Source organism: Silene latifolia, chromosome 3 (assembly GCF_048544455.1).
Source record: "Silene latifolia isolate original U9 population chromosome 3, ASM4854445v1, whole genome shotgun sequence".
Lineage (NCBI taxonomy): Eukaryota > Viridiplantae > Streptophyta > Magnoliopsida > Caryophyllales > Caryophyllaceae > Silene > Silene latifolia.
Genome location: NC_133528.1, coordinates 42,330,503 through 42,344,517, shown reverse-complemented (window position 1 = coordinate 42,344,517; position 14,015 = coordinate 42,330,503). Strand labels below are relative to the sequence as shown.

The following is a 14,015-nucleotide window of genomic DNA, read 5'->3' as shown; positions in this document are numbered from 1 at the left end:
GCCTCTTATGGCTGCCTGATGCAGGGTCTGTTCCCCTTCCAGCATTTGTCCAAGACGATCCTGACTTCGGTTAACCCGAATATAGGACGGATCAGACGACGAATCTACCCATTCAACATTATATTTGCAAAATGCCTTACTAAGAGAAATGGATCACGTTATGCACCATAAACCTAATTCGGTAAATGGATGTTTAATTTCCGTCTTGCATGCAAATCAACGTTAAATCCAACTCGACATCTTATACTTGATACTTGGATTAAACAAACCGACTTAGAAAGCTCACATGTTAGGTTTAAACTATTGGATGCGCATTCATGCATTTAAACAGTTTTATCAATTTTTGCATTTAACCAACCAAGATCGATCAGTAGAGGCCGCTACCGCGGACGGGATTGGGTGTCTGATTAAAGGGCTTCCCAATACGTACCTTCACCTCTTACTCAGAAACTTTGGATAGTGGACGACCTTATCTAGGGCGTACGAGAGTCATTCTAGAGATAGGATGCTAAAGAGGGACGATTCCTTATCTTTAGTACCTATGTCAATCCCTGCTTTGTGCTTCGTTTGACCGAGGTATAAAGTGGATTCGAACGGGTTCCAAGCATCCCACAAATGCTTGGTGGCGACTCCGAACATCTCTCGCATCGTTTCGAGACCCTTGCCGAGACGACACCGACCGATCTAAAAAGATCCGGTCGAAAGCATTCTTACGCCACCGACACTACTACAGATACAGGCTATAACAACGGGAAAAAACCGTTGTAAAAACAAAAAGCGGACGTTGTTAAAGCGGCCGTTGTATAAGGTATTTACAACGGTTAGGTTATTTACTTAATCCGTTGTCTAAAGTATTAATCACGGTTAAAAGCCGTTGTTGTTGCGTGTAAGCCGTTGTGGAAAGTGTTTCAAAAATTTGGTGGGAATAATATAACAACGGTTGTCATATGTATAACCGTGGTTGTAACTTTCCCTCCAAAATTGAAATTTGTAGTAACAACAGGTATATGCTACATACCCGTTGTTGAAATTTGTAGTAACAACGGTTCTTAGTCTATAACCCGTTGTTGTAACTTTCCCTCCAAAAATGTGAAGACTTTTAACAACGGTTCTTCGTTTAAAAACTGTTGTTGAATATTATGCGCGGTATTTGTGAAAGGTATTCACAACGGGTTTTATTTTAGTAACCGTTGTTAAAGGTCTTGACAACGGTTTTTTTTAGTAACCGTTTTTATTACGAACTCCTAATGTTTTAAAAAATTAAATTTGTTTCATGCCATTCAAAAACCTGCATATATCAAGAAAGACCATATACCAAAGACAAAGATAAATCACGGTTGGGTTCATCGAACTCAATAGATTCAATTCAACCACAACAAAGAAGATCATATATATATATATATATATATATATATATATATATATATATATATATATATATATATATATATATATATATATATATACTTACAAGGAGTTAAATTTACATGAACTAATCAGCATTCCCTAACTTCAACAAAAAATTTACTAATAAACTGATCTAAACTCTGAGTATCATGCATTTCTATTTTCTAAGACGTATTTGCCCAACATGTCCCTTACCTCGTCTATATCTACACTTGAGTACTGCTGAATCTCTGGTGACGGGTTGATTACATACTGCGGAAAAAACAAATTAAAGACAAGACATTATTGTAACAACATCAAATACTGCATAGCAACATCATGGTATAGCAGCAAGCAAGACAACATCAGCTCTAATTTAAAAAAAAGTAATAAACACATTATTAAATTACTAACCTTTTCTGGAATAAGGATATATCTTCGCCTAATAATCTCTAACATGAACCGACAAACGTAGTATCCACATTGTATGCTATCCGGCTGGCGAGGGGCCTATTATTACATAAAAACAAACAGACGAGAGAAGGCTCACATCAGAATCTTGAACTTTAGGTATTGTATTAGTATTAAACACAGATTTTTGCACTTAATGTATTGTATTTGAGCACGTACCCCTGTTATCGTAATAAAATCAGGGCCATCATCAGAATCTTTAGTGGGTTGATCCTGCTCGTTAGGTCTTCTCTTCTAAAAGGCCCTTTTTTTTAAAAAAAAAACACTCATTTTTTTTAGGGACAAAAATGAGCTTTTTGCTATAAATAAAAATTGAAACTTAATGTTGTTATAAATAAATCAGTATTATAAACTTACTTATTAATCAAGCGCTTAAAAGTCTCGCTTGGTGGATTATGTAAAGAGTCCAAACAAAAAACTTTCTTCTTTGTCGGCATGATGGTTGCTAGCACCCAATGAGTCCTACATCAAGAAACATCATCATTTTTAACAAGTACATATATTAGTTATGAAAATGCAATTGTAGGGGGAAACGTAATATTAATTTGTTTATTACCCTTTTTCATTATAAGCGGCAAAAATCAGCTTCTTGGTTGTCGCCAATTGCTGAGCAATATAATCTACCCGATCTTCGAACGAGAATTCCAGATAAAATAAAGATAAAACATAGGGGCACAGGAATCCGTATTGATCAACTGGAATCTTCTTCTCGGGGATCACTCTCAATTTCAATATCCTACATTATTACGGTATTAATTCCGGTATTTAATTAAAACACTATCTAGTAGTCAGAATATTAGAATATGAAATTATTTATTAAGAAACTTACTTCATCCAAACAAATAGGTGTTGGACATCAATTTGGTCTAGGCCAGCCCAAATGGCTAGCATATCCCATGACATAAGTTCTTCTCGCTCAACCCCTAGAATATCCTCCTCGAGCGGAATAATTATCAATTGCTCGGTGGCTATGCGACGGCAAGCCTCCTCATGCAGTTTCCTCATCGTCACCGTTCTTACTTTTTGCATGTAATCCTTCCCAGTATATTTTTTGGAGTTTAAACTCCTAACTTCTTTCAGGTCTGGGAAATAATGATTCTTTGATTTTGTGCTACTACCACCAGCCTACACATGTAGATAATTAAAATAATAAAAAATCCAAAGGTAACATATCCTAGTTGGAGTAATAAAAATAAATGCGTACTTAACTAAATACCTCATCAACCTGCTCTTTCAATGATGAGGTAGTAGTAGCAGGTATGACTGGGGACTTAGGCTTATCAGTCTTTTTTGTCCCCTACACAAAATTACCATGCATGCTTTTTAGAAATACAGACAAAATATAAGGGAGCGAGGTTTTTATAAAAATGGAGAAGTTAATTAAATACCTCATCAAGTTGTTGTCTGGACGAGGTAGTTGGCATGTCCGGAGACTTAGGCTTATCCGCCTTAGCCGGGTTTTCTATTCCCTACATACAAAAAATTTCCATGCTTTTTAGAAATACAGAAACAAAAAAAATTAAAGGGAGGTTTTCATAAAAATGGAGAAGTTAATTAAATACCTCATCAAGTTGTTGTCTGGACGAGGTAGTTGGCATGTCCGGGGACTTAGGCTTATCCGCCTTAGCCGGCTTTTCTGTTCCCTACATACAAAAAATTTCCATGCTTTTTAGAAATACATAAACAAAAAAAATTAAAGGGAGGTTTTCATAAAAATGGAGAAGTTAATTAAATACCTCATCAAGTCCCCGGACATTAGGCTTATCCGCCAAAGCTCGCTTTTTTGTTCCCTACAAAAAAAAATAACAAATAAATTTAACATATAAAAACATTCAACAATTAAAAATGTAACATATATATAAAGGTATTTCTTCTAACCCCAACTCGCTTTAAGTTCTTTGAGGCGGAGACGACCGAGCCAAGTAGATGTGAGTTTCAGGCCATTGGATGAAACTCCCAACCGCATCTCCCAGAATGGTAATGTCGTCACGAACTGGGACAGGCAGTTGAAAGTTTTCATGGCCTGGAAAGACTGTAGTTATCTCTACTTTTCTATGATTCGGCAAAAGTTTTTCGCCATGAACTACTACAGTTACCGCGCCTGATTTGGTGTGCATTTCTACGAGACCCCAGCCAACACGCACATTTGGATTTTCGAATTTAGGGTCAGCAAAAATAACTACTACCCTCTTGTTTACGGCCTGAATATACACATACATTATTATATCCCAAAATTTAATAGAATTCATATAAATTTAACTAATTAAACATTTCATGTATGCATACCTTACTGAAAACAGGGAACTGACTTGAAGGGGATGTATGCTATTTTCCATCAGCCGTCTTCTCAAGTTGCATCTCCTTTTCAGACCCATTATTTACCTAATAAAATTAACCAATGGCACGATGTCAGAAGTTATAGTATTAGAGTTGGCAGGGAACACACCCCCTGATCTTACCCAAAAAAAAAGAAAAGAAAAATAAGGAAGTATTAGGTGGTACCTGATCGGCTTTAGTTGTTACAGCTTCAGAAGCATTAGGTACCTGATCTTTCTGATTCTCGTAGACCGTTACTTCCTTCTCATGTATTGCCAAGGTAGTAGCGGCCTCTTGACCAATCTGTTGTACCTTATTACCCCCTTTGTAAATGACATCCTCTATCATCTTCACTTCTTCTTCGGAAAGCTTGCCTCCTGATGCGTGTCAATTATATGATGTTTTACACCCTATTTTACACGCATTTCAGAGCTCATTTATGTGGTTTAAGGCTACTATTTGCCCCATTTCGTCTACTTTCGTATTTTTATGTAATATTGCAGATTTATGCGGAAATGAGTAGATATTGAGCTAAATCCGTCTCCGAGTATCTTGCATTGCATTTGACATGAAATATTTACTCAAGAAACGAGCTTGGTGCGCATTTCGAGGCCCGAAAGACAAATCCACGAGAATTAGAAGTCAAGTATCAGCTCAAGCAGTCGATCGACTGGCTCCCTTAGTCGATCGACCAACGCACGACTTCCAGGAACTACTGTTCAGCATAGAGCGGTCGATCGACCGCTGCCTATGGTCGATCGACCAAGCCGCTACTATAACGTGAATCAATAGAACGAGGAGTAGAAAGCCCAATGTGTTCTAGGTTTAGGGAGAAGAGTTGCGTACTTTTCCTTTATAACGTAACCTAGTTTACAGATACAAACATCCAGTTTTTAATACATCCAGAATTTTATACATTCAGTTTTCATTAGCTTTGTTAATTCATTAGGGTTCTTAATATTGTTGGGTATTCAATACCATTCGGTTTTCGGATCTTTCTTCTGCAATTTCATCCGGTATTCCTCTGCCTATTTTCAGTTTCATTACTTTATCGTTCATAGTATAAAATTGTTAGTTAGTTTCCCGAAGCCATAATTATCGTTTTATGCTACCCTTTTATTCCGTTAATTTAAGCATGAATTCAGTAGTTAATTTCGTTAATTTCATTGTTGTTATCATTCCTACTATGAGTAGCTAAATTAATTGTGCTAGGATGTAGGGGAACTGTAGGTTAGGCGGCATTAGAATTAACATGGCCTGAAATCGCATGCCGGTCAATCGATTGGGTTCCCTGGTCGATCGACTGGCCACGCTGAGATTGTTTCGTTTTAATTGTTTTAATTGTTGTGTTTGACGAATCGAGTGCACGCGACTAGTTGAATACCTAGGATTTGACCGACCCAATAAAGATCGAAAGATAGGGAAGGGAGATATCCTGCTTAATTAAGACGAGTAGATTAATTAGATCGAAAGATAGATTAATTTAGACCTTTCAGTCATTTTTCAGGACGAAAGTCAGTATTAGTGGTATTAGGGACCTGTAGCGAGATCGAAAGATGCTACCTGTGAGAGTGGACCGAAAGGACCTCTTATTTTCCCGTCTCACGTGATTGTTTTAGACCTACCTAGTTTGCTGCCGCCGAAACTATAGTGAACCGACCATCCTTGCACCCTTTTAATCCTTGATTTTATCTACTGTTTAGTTTATTTTACTTTTATTGTTTTAGCTATAGACCAAATCAACTCAATCCCCACATACTGTTACCTTAGACTGAAATTAGACAACTAATAATTATATCTGCCTCTCTGTGGTTCGACCCTGTTACCACTAGCTTTTGTTAGTTTTAATAGGTTTTATAAATATTATTTTTGGTACTCACAACGACGGGTATCAAATTTTGGCGCCGTTGCCGGGGAGGCAATTGTTCTAATTTTTAGTTGTTTTATTTTAGTATGTTTCTTAGTTTAAGGGACATTCGTTCCTTAAACTATTCTTATATTCTTTTTGTAGTTTCTTCTTATGTGCAGGTCACAGGGTGGTGAATTAGTACCTTTCAATCCTGAGATTGAGAAGACCTTGCGTGAGTTGAGACGATCATCTAGGATATTGCCGACAGAGGAAGAGCTGAGTACTCTGTCTAGTTACTACGAGAACGAGCTATACGAGGAGGATCCACCTTCATCACCCATTTCCACTTCTTCACCGATGCGATCACATCTCCGAACTTCCAGTCATGGCTGAAGAAGCAACTATAGCAAGTCACTCGAGCCGACAAATTTGCAAATCTATACAAGGGGTTCGAATTACGGAGGCGATAGGAAATTCGAACCGAAGCCTTCTTATATCAACTTGGTTGAGAGGAACCAATTCGGGGAGCTGCAAATGAAGATGCGGCCAAGCATATGGAGATATTTATTGATTATTGCTTTGCTCTATACCCCGCCGACCGGTGTGACCCGGGACCGGATAAAGGAGACTATGCTTATATTCTCACTCCGCGATCTTTGCAAGGGAGTGGTACGGAGAGATCCGGACCGAGCTGCTAATGGGATCACCGATTGGAATTCTTTGGCCTTGGCATTCTACAAGAAGTACTTTTCTGCCTCGAAGACGAATGCTATTAGAGCTCAAATCACGAGATTTAAACAGGGGCCTGATGAGAATTTTCATGAGGCATGGGTCCGTTTCAAGAAGCTGGTGCGAACCATTCCGCATCATGGGTTTGAGAAATGGAGCCTATGCAATCAGTTCTACAATGGGCTCTATGAAGATCAGAGGGCTATCCTGGATGCGTCAGCTAATGGCAGATTCCAGGAGAACACGGGGGAGACTAAGGGGTGGAAGATCATAGATGACTTGGCCACTCACAAAGCTGAGTATGGGAATTCCCGGGGAAATCAAAGGAGAGCTGCTGAATTCCTTCTGTAGCTGCATTAGAAGCTCTCACGGCGAGATTTGACAAGTATGAGTTGGGAGGAGCTTCCAAAGGAGGGATTTACCATGTAAATGTCTTTGTTTCGAGGCCCCTTTCGTGCCAAAAAGATGTGGAGTTGAGGGACATGTTTCAGATAATTGTCCTAGTCCCTTCGAGTCTTGCGCTGCCTTTCAACATTATAGGCAGACAAACACATACTATGAGCCGAATGTCCACCCAAACTTGAGGTGGAGTAGCCAAAATGTCTTGAATCCGACTCAACCTCCACAGCAACAGCAGCATTAGAACTATGCGCCCCCTCATAAGCAACAACAGTTCCAAGAGCCTCCGTATGTCCCACAGCAGCAGCAACAAACCCAAGGTTCTGATTTCAATGAGTTAAAGAATTTTTTGCTGAAGGAATCCCAGGCTAGAGAGGCCGGGATGAAGATGTTGGAGAGCCAAATTGCCCAATTGGCTAGCAAGTATACAACTCGAGCTTCGGGACATCTACCGACTCAAACTGATCAAAATGAGACCCTTAATGCCATTACCTTGAGGAGTGGGTCTACCCTTGATGGTCCCATTATGGTTGAGGACGTCACTGAAAAGGATGAGGCGGAACGAAGCAAGAAGAAGGCAGTGGCGAATAAAAACAAGAAAAAGATGATCAGCAGGTATGTCAGTCGATCGACTGACATACCCGGTCGATCGACTGAAGTACGACAAACAGTAGCTTCTGGTCCTGTTGAAGTCAGTCGATCAACTGACCAACCTGGTCGATCGACTGAAATTGCTGCTGACGGTGATTCTTTTCGTCTTCCGATGTCCGATAACTTGAGGGACCACTTGTTTCGGGGTACTATTGCCCCGAAAATATTGAGGACAGACCCGACTGCTGATGGGTTCGTTCCGGTTCCAAAGTACGACCCTTTATCGATTAATGGTTCACATTTGAGACGGTCTGAAGAAGGGACAAGCTACAACAAGGAGAAGGTTATGGACTTCCAGCCTAAGTCCACCGATGTTGGCATAAGAGATTTAGAGGAGAGGGCTAAGTTGCTACTTTCAGCCCCCTACCCGGAGAGATTAGTGCCGACAAAGGAACAAGTATCATTTAATAAGTTTGAAAAGGTTATTCGTAGTTTAAATGTGCAAGTTCCTTTCCTCGAATTAGTCAATCAAGTGCCTGCTTACACGAAATTCATGAAACAACTCTTATCTAAAAAGAAGTCACTTGAAACTGTGCATACTGTCGCACTAACTGAGGAGTCATGTTCTTATTTGAGCCATACTGCACCCCTTAAGCTAGAAGACCCGGGTAGTTTCTCAGTCCCATGTAATATTGGCACCTTTCTTATTGAGAAAGCCTTATGTGACCTAGGAGCCAGTATTAGTGTAATGCCCTTGAATCTTGCTAGGAAGCTCAAATTGACTAGGTTCGCAGTGACCAACATGACAGTACAGATGGCTGATCGCTCTGCGGTCCAGCCAATAGGAGTCTTAGAGGACATCCCCGTGCAAATAAGGAAGTTTTTCTTCCCTGTTGACTTCGTGGTGCTCGATATGCCCGAAGATGCCCACATACCTATCATACTAGGTAGATCATTCCTGCACACTGCTGGTGCAGTTATTGATGTTGGTTCGGGTACTTTGACCTTTAAGGTAGGGAAGCACTCCATTGTATTTGCCCATACGGCCAGGAAGAAAGATCCCATGCGGCCCGTAACTTGTAATACGGTTTCTGAAAAGAAATCTTATTTTGTGCTTCCTGATATGCCTATCTCTACCCCTACTCCTGTTGTGACACCTCCGCCCCAGATTGGGAGCAAAGTGGAGGAAAATTCTTCTGTTTTAGATATTGCAGGAGCTGGTTTGGGGAAGGAAGAGCCACATGTTGCTCCAGCTGTGAAGGAGCCAATCATTCAAAGAGGCAGTCTAGGATGCCTTAGCTATGGCACGGATGAGGAGCCCGAAGATGAGCCAGTCAAAGCAACGGAGTCTGATCTGGATTCCGACGAGTCCGAAGAGGTTATTGAATGGGAAGATGTCCGACATGTTGATCCGTTGAGTTCTGCTGAGACAAGTGCAGCTGAGAAGCTGAGCACTGTTGAGGCTACCTCTTATAGCCAGACGCCAGTCAAGTGGGCCATTCCATGGCCGTTCTTGATCAACTATTAGTTGATTGAGACTTTTTCACAAACTATACATTTTATTTGCTTTCATTGAACCTTTTTATTTATTGCTTTTGTGTGCGCGAGACTTCGCATTTTATTTCGGTTGCTTAGGATTTTAAATACTTTAGTCGGTTACTTTGGGTTTTGCGCAATTTTGGGCGCGTTATTATGTGCATTTGCAGGTTTATAGACCTTGATAGCTCAAGTTATTGAGCTAATTAGACGAGATTAGAAAGTTACAGCAGGTCAGCCAGTCGATCGACTGCCTCCTATGGTCGATCGACTGAGCCGCGATTTCCAGAAGCTTTTATTGCTGTTCACCTTGGTCGATCGACTGGGTGATGTGGTCGATCGACCACCCAGAGCTGCTGTACCTGTTTTCGTTCATTCCCCTGCTGAGTTTGATCGATTTGCGGAGTCAAGGGAGTATTCCCTTCACTTTTTTCTCTGCTTAATTTCTGATTTCTTCTATTTTTCATTTTTTTTTGCACATAATTTTACCGTCCCAATTTTGTTTTCTCGTTTTATGCGTGGTATTGTTGTCTTTTCAGGTACCTATTGGTAGCACTAATGGCTACTGAAACCTCCTAGCTCATGCTGGTTTGGGGAGGTTTTCTTTTGCTGCGCTTAAAGTCTTGTGAGTTTCTAAGCCTTACTTCATGTCCTTTACTTAATTTTCTCGCAAATTCCCGTTTTCCTTTTCTTCATTACATGATTTTGCACAATGGGGACATTATGCGATTTGGTTTGGGGAAGGGTTTTGCGTTGCATTTCATATGTTTTTGCATTCACGTTTACATTTAAGTTTGCATTGTTGTTTAATTCCTTTATATACACAAAAATTCAAAAAAAAAATTGAAAAATTTTAAAATTTCAAAAAATTTCACGTTTATTTTAGCATATAGGTTGAGTCGGAATGGTAGTATTTCAATGATGACATTACATTTGCATCTGTTTTTGCCTAAGCCTTGCTAATTGACATGTTATTAGTAGAATCATATATGCATATCTACGAGTTTTCGTTAAATTATTTTGCTGGACCTTAGACTTGACTTTGATTTTTGGCAAACTACATCATATTTTCTGAGGATTAGAGCCTATAACTGGTGACATCTATGACTGGGTTATCTAGGATTGTGAGTAGTACTCCTTATGAGACATGTTACATAAATGTGCATAAATATGAACTTAATCTGCTTAATACCTGTATGCATTCGGTTTGTGGTTAGTTGACACATGTGGTAGAGGTCCCCTTTTCTCATTTTACCCATAAGCTCCACACTGCCAAAAATAGCCTTTTTGTCCCGTTAACTGCATCCTACATTTAGCCTGCCCTTGTCAAGGTAGTAGTTTATGTTCTGGGATTGTTACTTCGTTTTTGGTAGCTATGCTCATTTTGAGATGATGTTGGGAAATTGAAAGAAGGAAACAAAGAAAGAAAAAAAAAAGAAAAGAAGAAAAATGATTCGAAAAAAAGAAAAAAGAGTGCTGTACTGTAGAGGCAGTCGATCGACTGCCAATTATGGTCGATCGACCGCCGCCCGAGAAGAGAAAAAGAAAAATCAATTCGCATGATTCAAGTCTTTATTAAATGGCGATTTTTGCTCCCATGTTTCATTTGTACCTTATGGGGAGTTGGTTATTTCGGAGATTGTGAGTTTTGTGCTTGCTATAGCACCGTGTCGATTGAAGTTTGAGCAAGAAGTGGATATTGTAATATGGTTTTGTTACGGTACTAGCTTGATCACCTGTACCCTCACATTCCCATAAAGGTTTTGCCTTTCCTGCCCATTTCCTCACATATCCCATATATACCTCGGCATGTGTCATGGTCATTTGTTCGGTTGGAATACATATGTACGGTTGTAGAGGTTACTTTCATATTATACTGCAGGCAATGTTCTTATAGGTCGTAGTTAGGTGAGTGTCACTAACAAAATGAATTCTTTCTATCTTTTACACAAATTCACCTTGTGCTTATTTGAGTGATTTGAGCGACCCGTGAGAGTCCAATTTGATGAGTCTCCATAGTTGACGGTTCAGCAGTTTTAAACGACTCCATAACTCGTTTGCATGATTCACGTTACTGATTGATTGTTAATTTTGCATTAAATTGGTTTAGGCTATTCAATTGCATTTCGCTCTGAGATTGAACTCGTTCCTATAGATCGACTCTAGTTCTTGCTTGGGGACAAGCAAGGGTTTGGTTTGGGGAAGTTTGATGCGTGTCAATTATATGATGTTTTACACCCTATTTTACACGCATTTCAGAGCTCATTTATGTGGTTTAAGGCTACTATTTGCCCCATTTCATCTACTTTCGTATTTTTATGTAATATTGTAGATTTATGCGGAAATGAGTAGCTATTGAGCTAAATTCGTCCCCGAGTATCTTGCATTGCATTTGACATGAAATATTTACTCAAGGAACGAGCTTGGTGAGCATTTCGAGGCCCGAAAGACAAATCCACGAGAATTAGAAGTCAAGTATCAGCTAAAGCAGTCGATCGACTGGCTCCTTTAGTCGATCGACCAACGCACGACTTCCAGGAACTACTGTTCAGCATAGAGCGGTCGATCGACCGCTGCTTTTGGTCGATCGACCAAGCCGCTACTATGACGTGAATCAATAGAACGAGGAGTAGAAAACCCAATGTGTTCTAGGTTTAGGGAGAAGAGTTGCGTACTTTTCCTTTATAACGTAACGTAGTTTACAGATACAAACATCCAGTTTTTAATACATCCAGAATTTTATACATTCAGTTTTCATTAGCTATGTTAATTCATTAGGGTTCTTAATATTGTTGGGTATTCAATACCATTCGGTTTTCGGATCTTTCTTCTGCAATTTCATCCGGTATTCCTCTGCCTATTTTCAGTTTCATTACTTTATCATTCATAGTATAGAATTGTTAGTTAGTTTCCCGAAGCCATAATTATCGTTTTATGCTACCCTTTTATTCCGTTAATTTAAGCATGAATTCAGTAGTTAATTTCGTTAATTTCATTGTTGTTATCATTCCTACTATGAGTAGCTAAATTAATTGTGCTAGGATGTAGGGGAACTGTAGGTTAGGCGACATTAGAATTAACATGGCCTGAAATCGCATGCCGGTCGATCGACTGGGTTCCCTGGTCGATCGACTGGCCACGCTGAGATTGTTTCGTTTTAATTGTTTTAATTATTGTGTTTGACGAATCGAGTGCACGCGACTAGTTGAATACGTAGGATTTGACCGACCCAATAAAGATCGAAAGATAGGGAAGGGAGATAGCCTGCTTAATTAAGACGACTAGATTAATTAGATCGAAAGATAGATTAATTTAGACCTTTCAGTCATTTTCCAGGACGAAAGTCAGTATTAGTGGTATTAGGGACCTGTAGCGAGATCGAAAGATGCTACCTGTGAGAGTGGACCGAAAGGACCTCTTATTTTCCCGTCTCACGTGATTGTTTTAGACCTACCTAGTTTGCTGCCGCCGAAACTATAGTGAACCGACCATCCTTGCACCCTTTTAATCCTTGATTTTATCTACTGTTTAGTTTATTTTACTTTTATTGTTTTAGCTATAGACCAAATCAACTCAATCCTCACATACTGTTACCTTAGACTGAAATTAGACAACTAATAGTTACATCTGCCTCTCTGTGGTTCGACCCTGTTACCACTAGCTTTTGTTAGTTTTAATAGGTTTTATAAATATTATTTTTGGTACTCACAACGACGGGTATCACCTCCAGCATTCAACTTTAGTAGTACAGATGCCATTAACTGAAGCTGCGTGCCAATTAGAATGTAATGTTTCAGCAATTTTTATCCCAACAATAACATGTGAATTGAACTTAAATGAAAATAATAGAATAAATGGTACCATGTCAGCCTTCTCAGACTTAGTCTTCCTTTTCTTCTTTATCGGGGCAGTTGTCCCATAATATTTCGTTACTCCAACCTGTAACGGGACGCCCCTCAAACGACCTGGATGTTCGGGTCGGCCGATCGCTCTAGCAAGAACGTCATTACGACCACTGGGAGTGAATTTCCCTTCTTCTACCTCTTTCAATACGTTGTCCTATAATATATTAAATAAACTTCATATTATATTTGTGACTAAAATAATAAAGTTAGTAATGAACTCGTCTTAATAAAATAATGCTTACTATGTTGGCCAACACTTCCTCATCATATTTGTCACGCGACGACCGGGATCCTTTAGGCGTGTGCCCTTCTTTATAAGTTACATGCCGATCCAAGTTGGTCACTCCCTTTGCCACCTACACATTAACATGGTAACATTTATACATGTAAATGTGTATCAATGCAAGTCCAAGTGTGATTAAAAAAATAGTCTCACAGGCCGGGGAATAATGCATGCTACTTACGAGGTTCTCTTCTATCTTTCTGTAACCGCCTCGAGAACCATACCATTTCCCCTTCTTGCATGAAATGTTAGCACGATTTCTTCTGCTAACAGCCTTCAAATAATTATATAAAAAGATTATATAAAGGACTCATTAATTAAAAAAATGATAGGTAAATCGTTAAAAGGCGAGGATATTTAACCTGAAACTTCTGAGTAGTTCTCATCTCTTTGAAAAGATCTCATTGTTCCTCACTGATGGTGGGACACTTGTTTGCCGGTGGGCTCTTACGCATCTCCCCCGTTGCCTTGTCCACATACAACCAATCCCTAGCAACGTCACACCTCCACTGCCTGTGGACATCCGCTGCCTTATGCATTAAATACTTAT

General features: G+C 39.5%; 1 long non-coding RNA gene across 1 annotated transcript; it reads right to left on the bottom strand.

Moving 5' to 3' along the window:
- Window positions 1–13,237: 13,237 nt before the first annotated feature.
- LOC141646061 (uncharacterized) lies at window positions 13,238–13,728 on the bottom strand. Its single transcript, XR_012545312.1, has 3 exons — window positions 13,647–13,728; window positions 13,425–13,538; window positions 13,238–13,336 (listed from the first exon to the last, which is right to left on the bottom strand). It is a non-coding gene; the product is annotated as an uncharacterized LOC141646061 (long non-coding RNA).
- Between the last annotated feature and the right edge of the window lie 287 nt (window positions 13,729–14,015).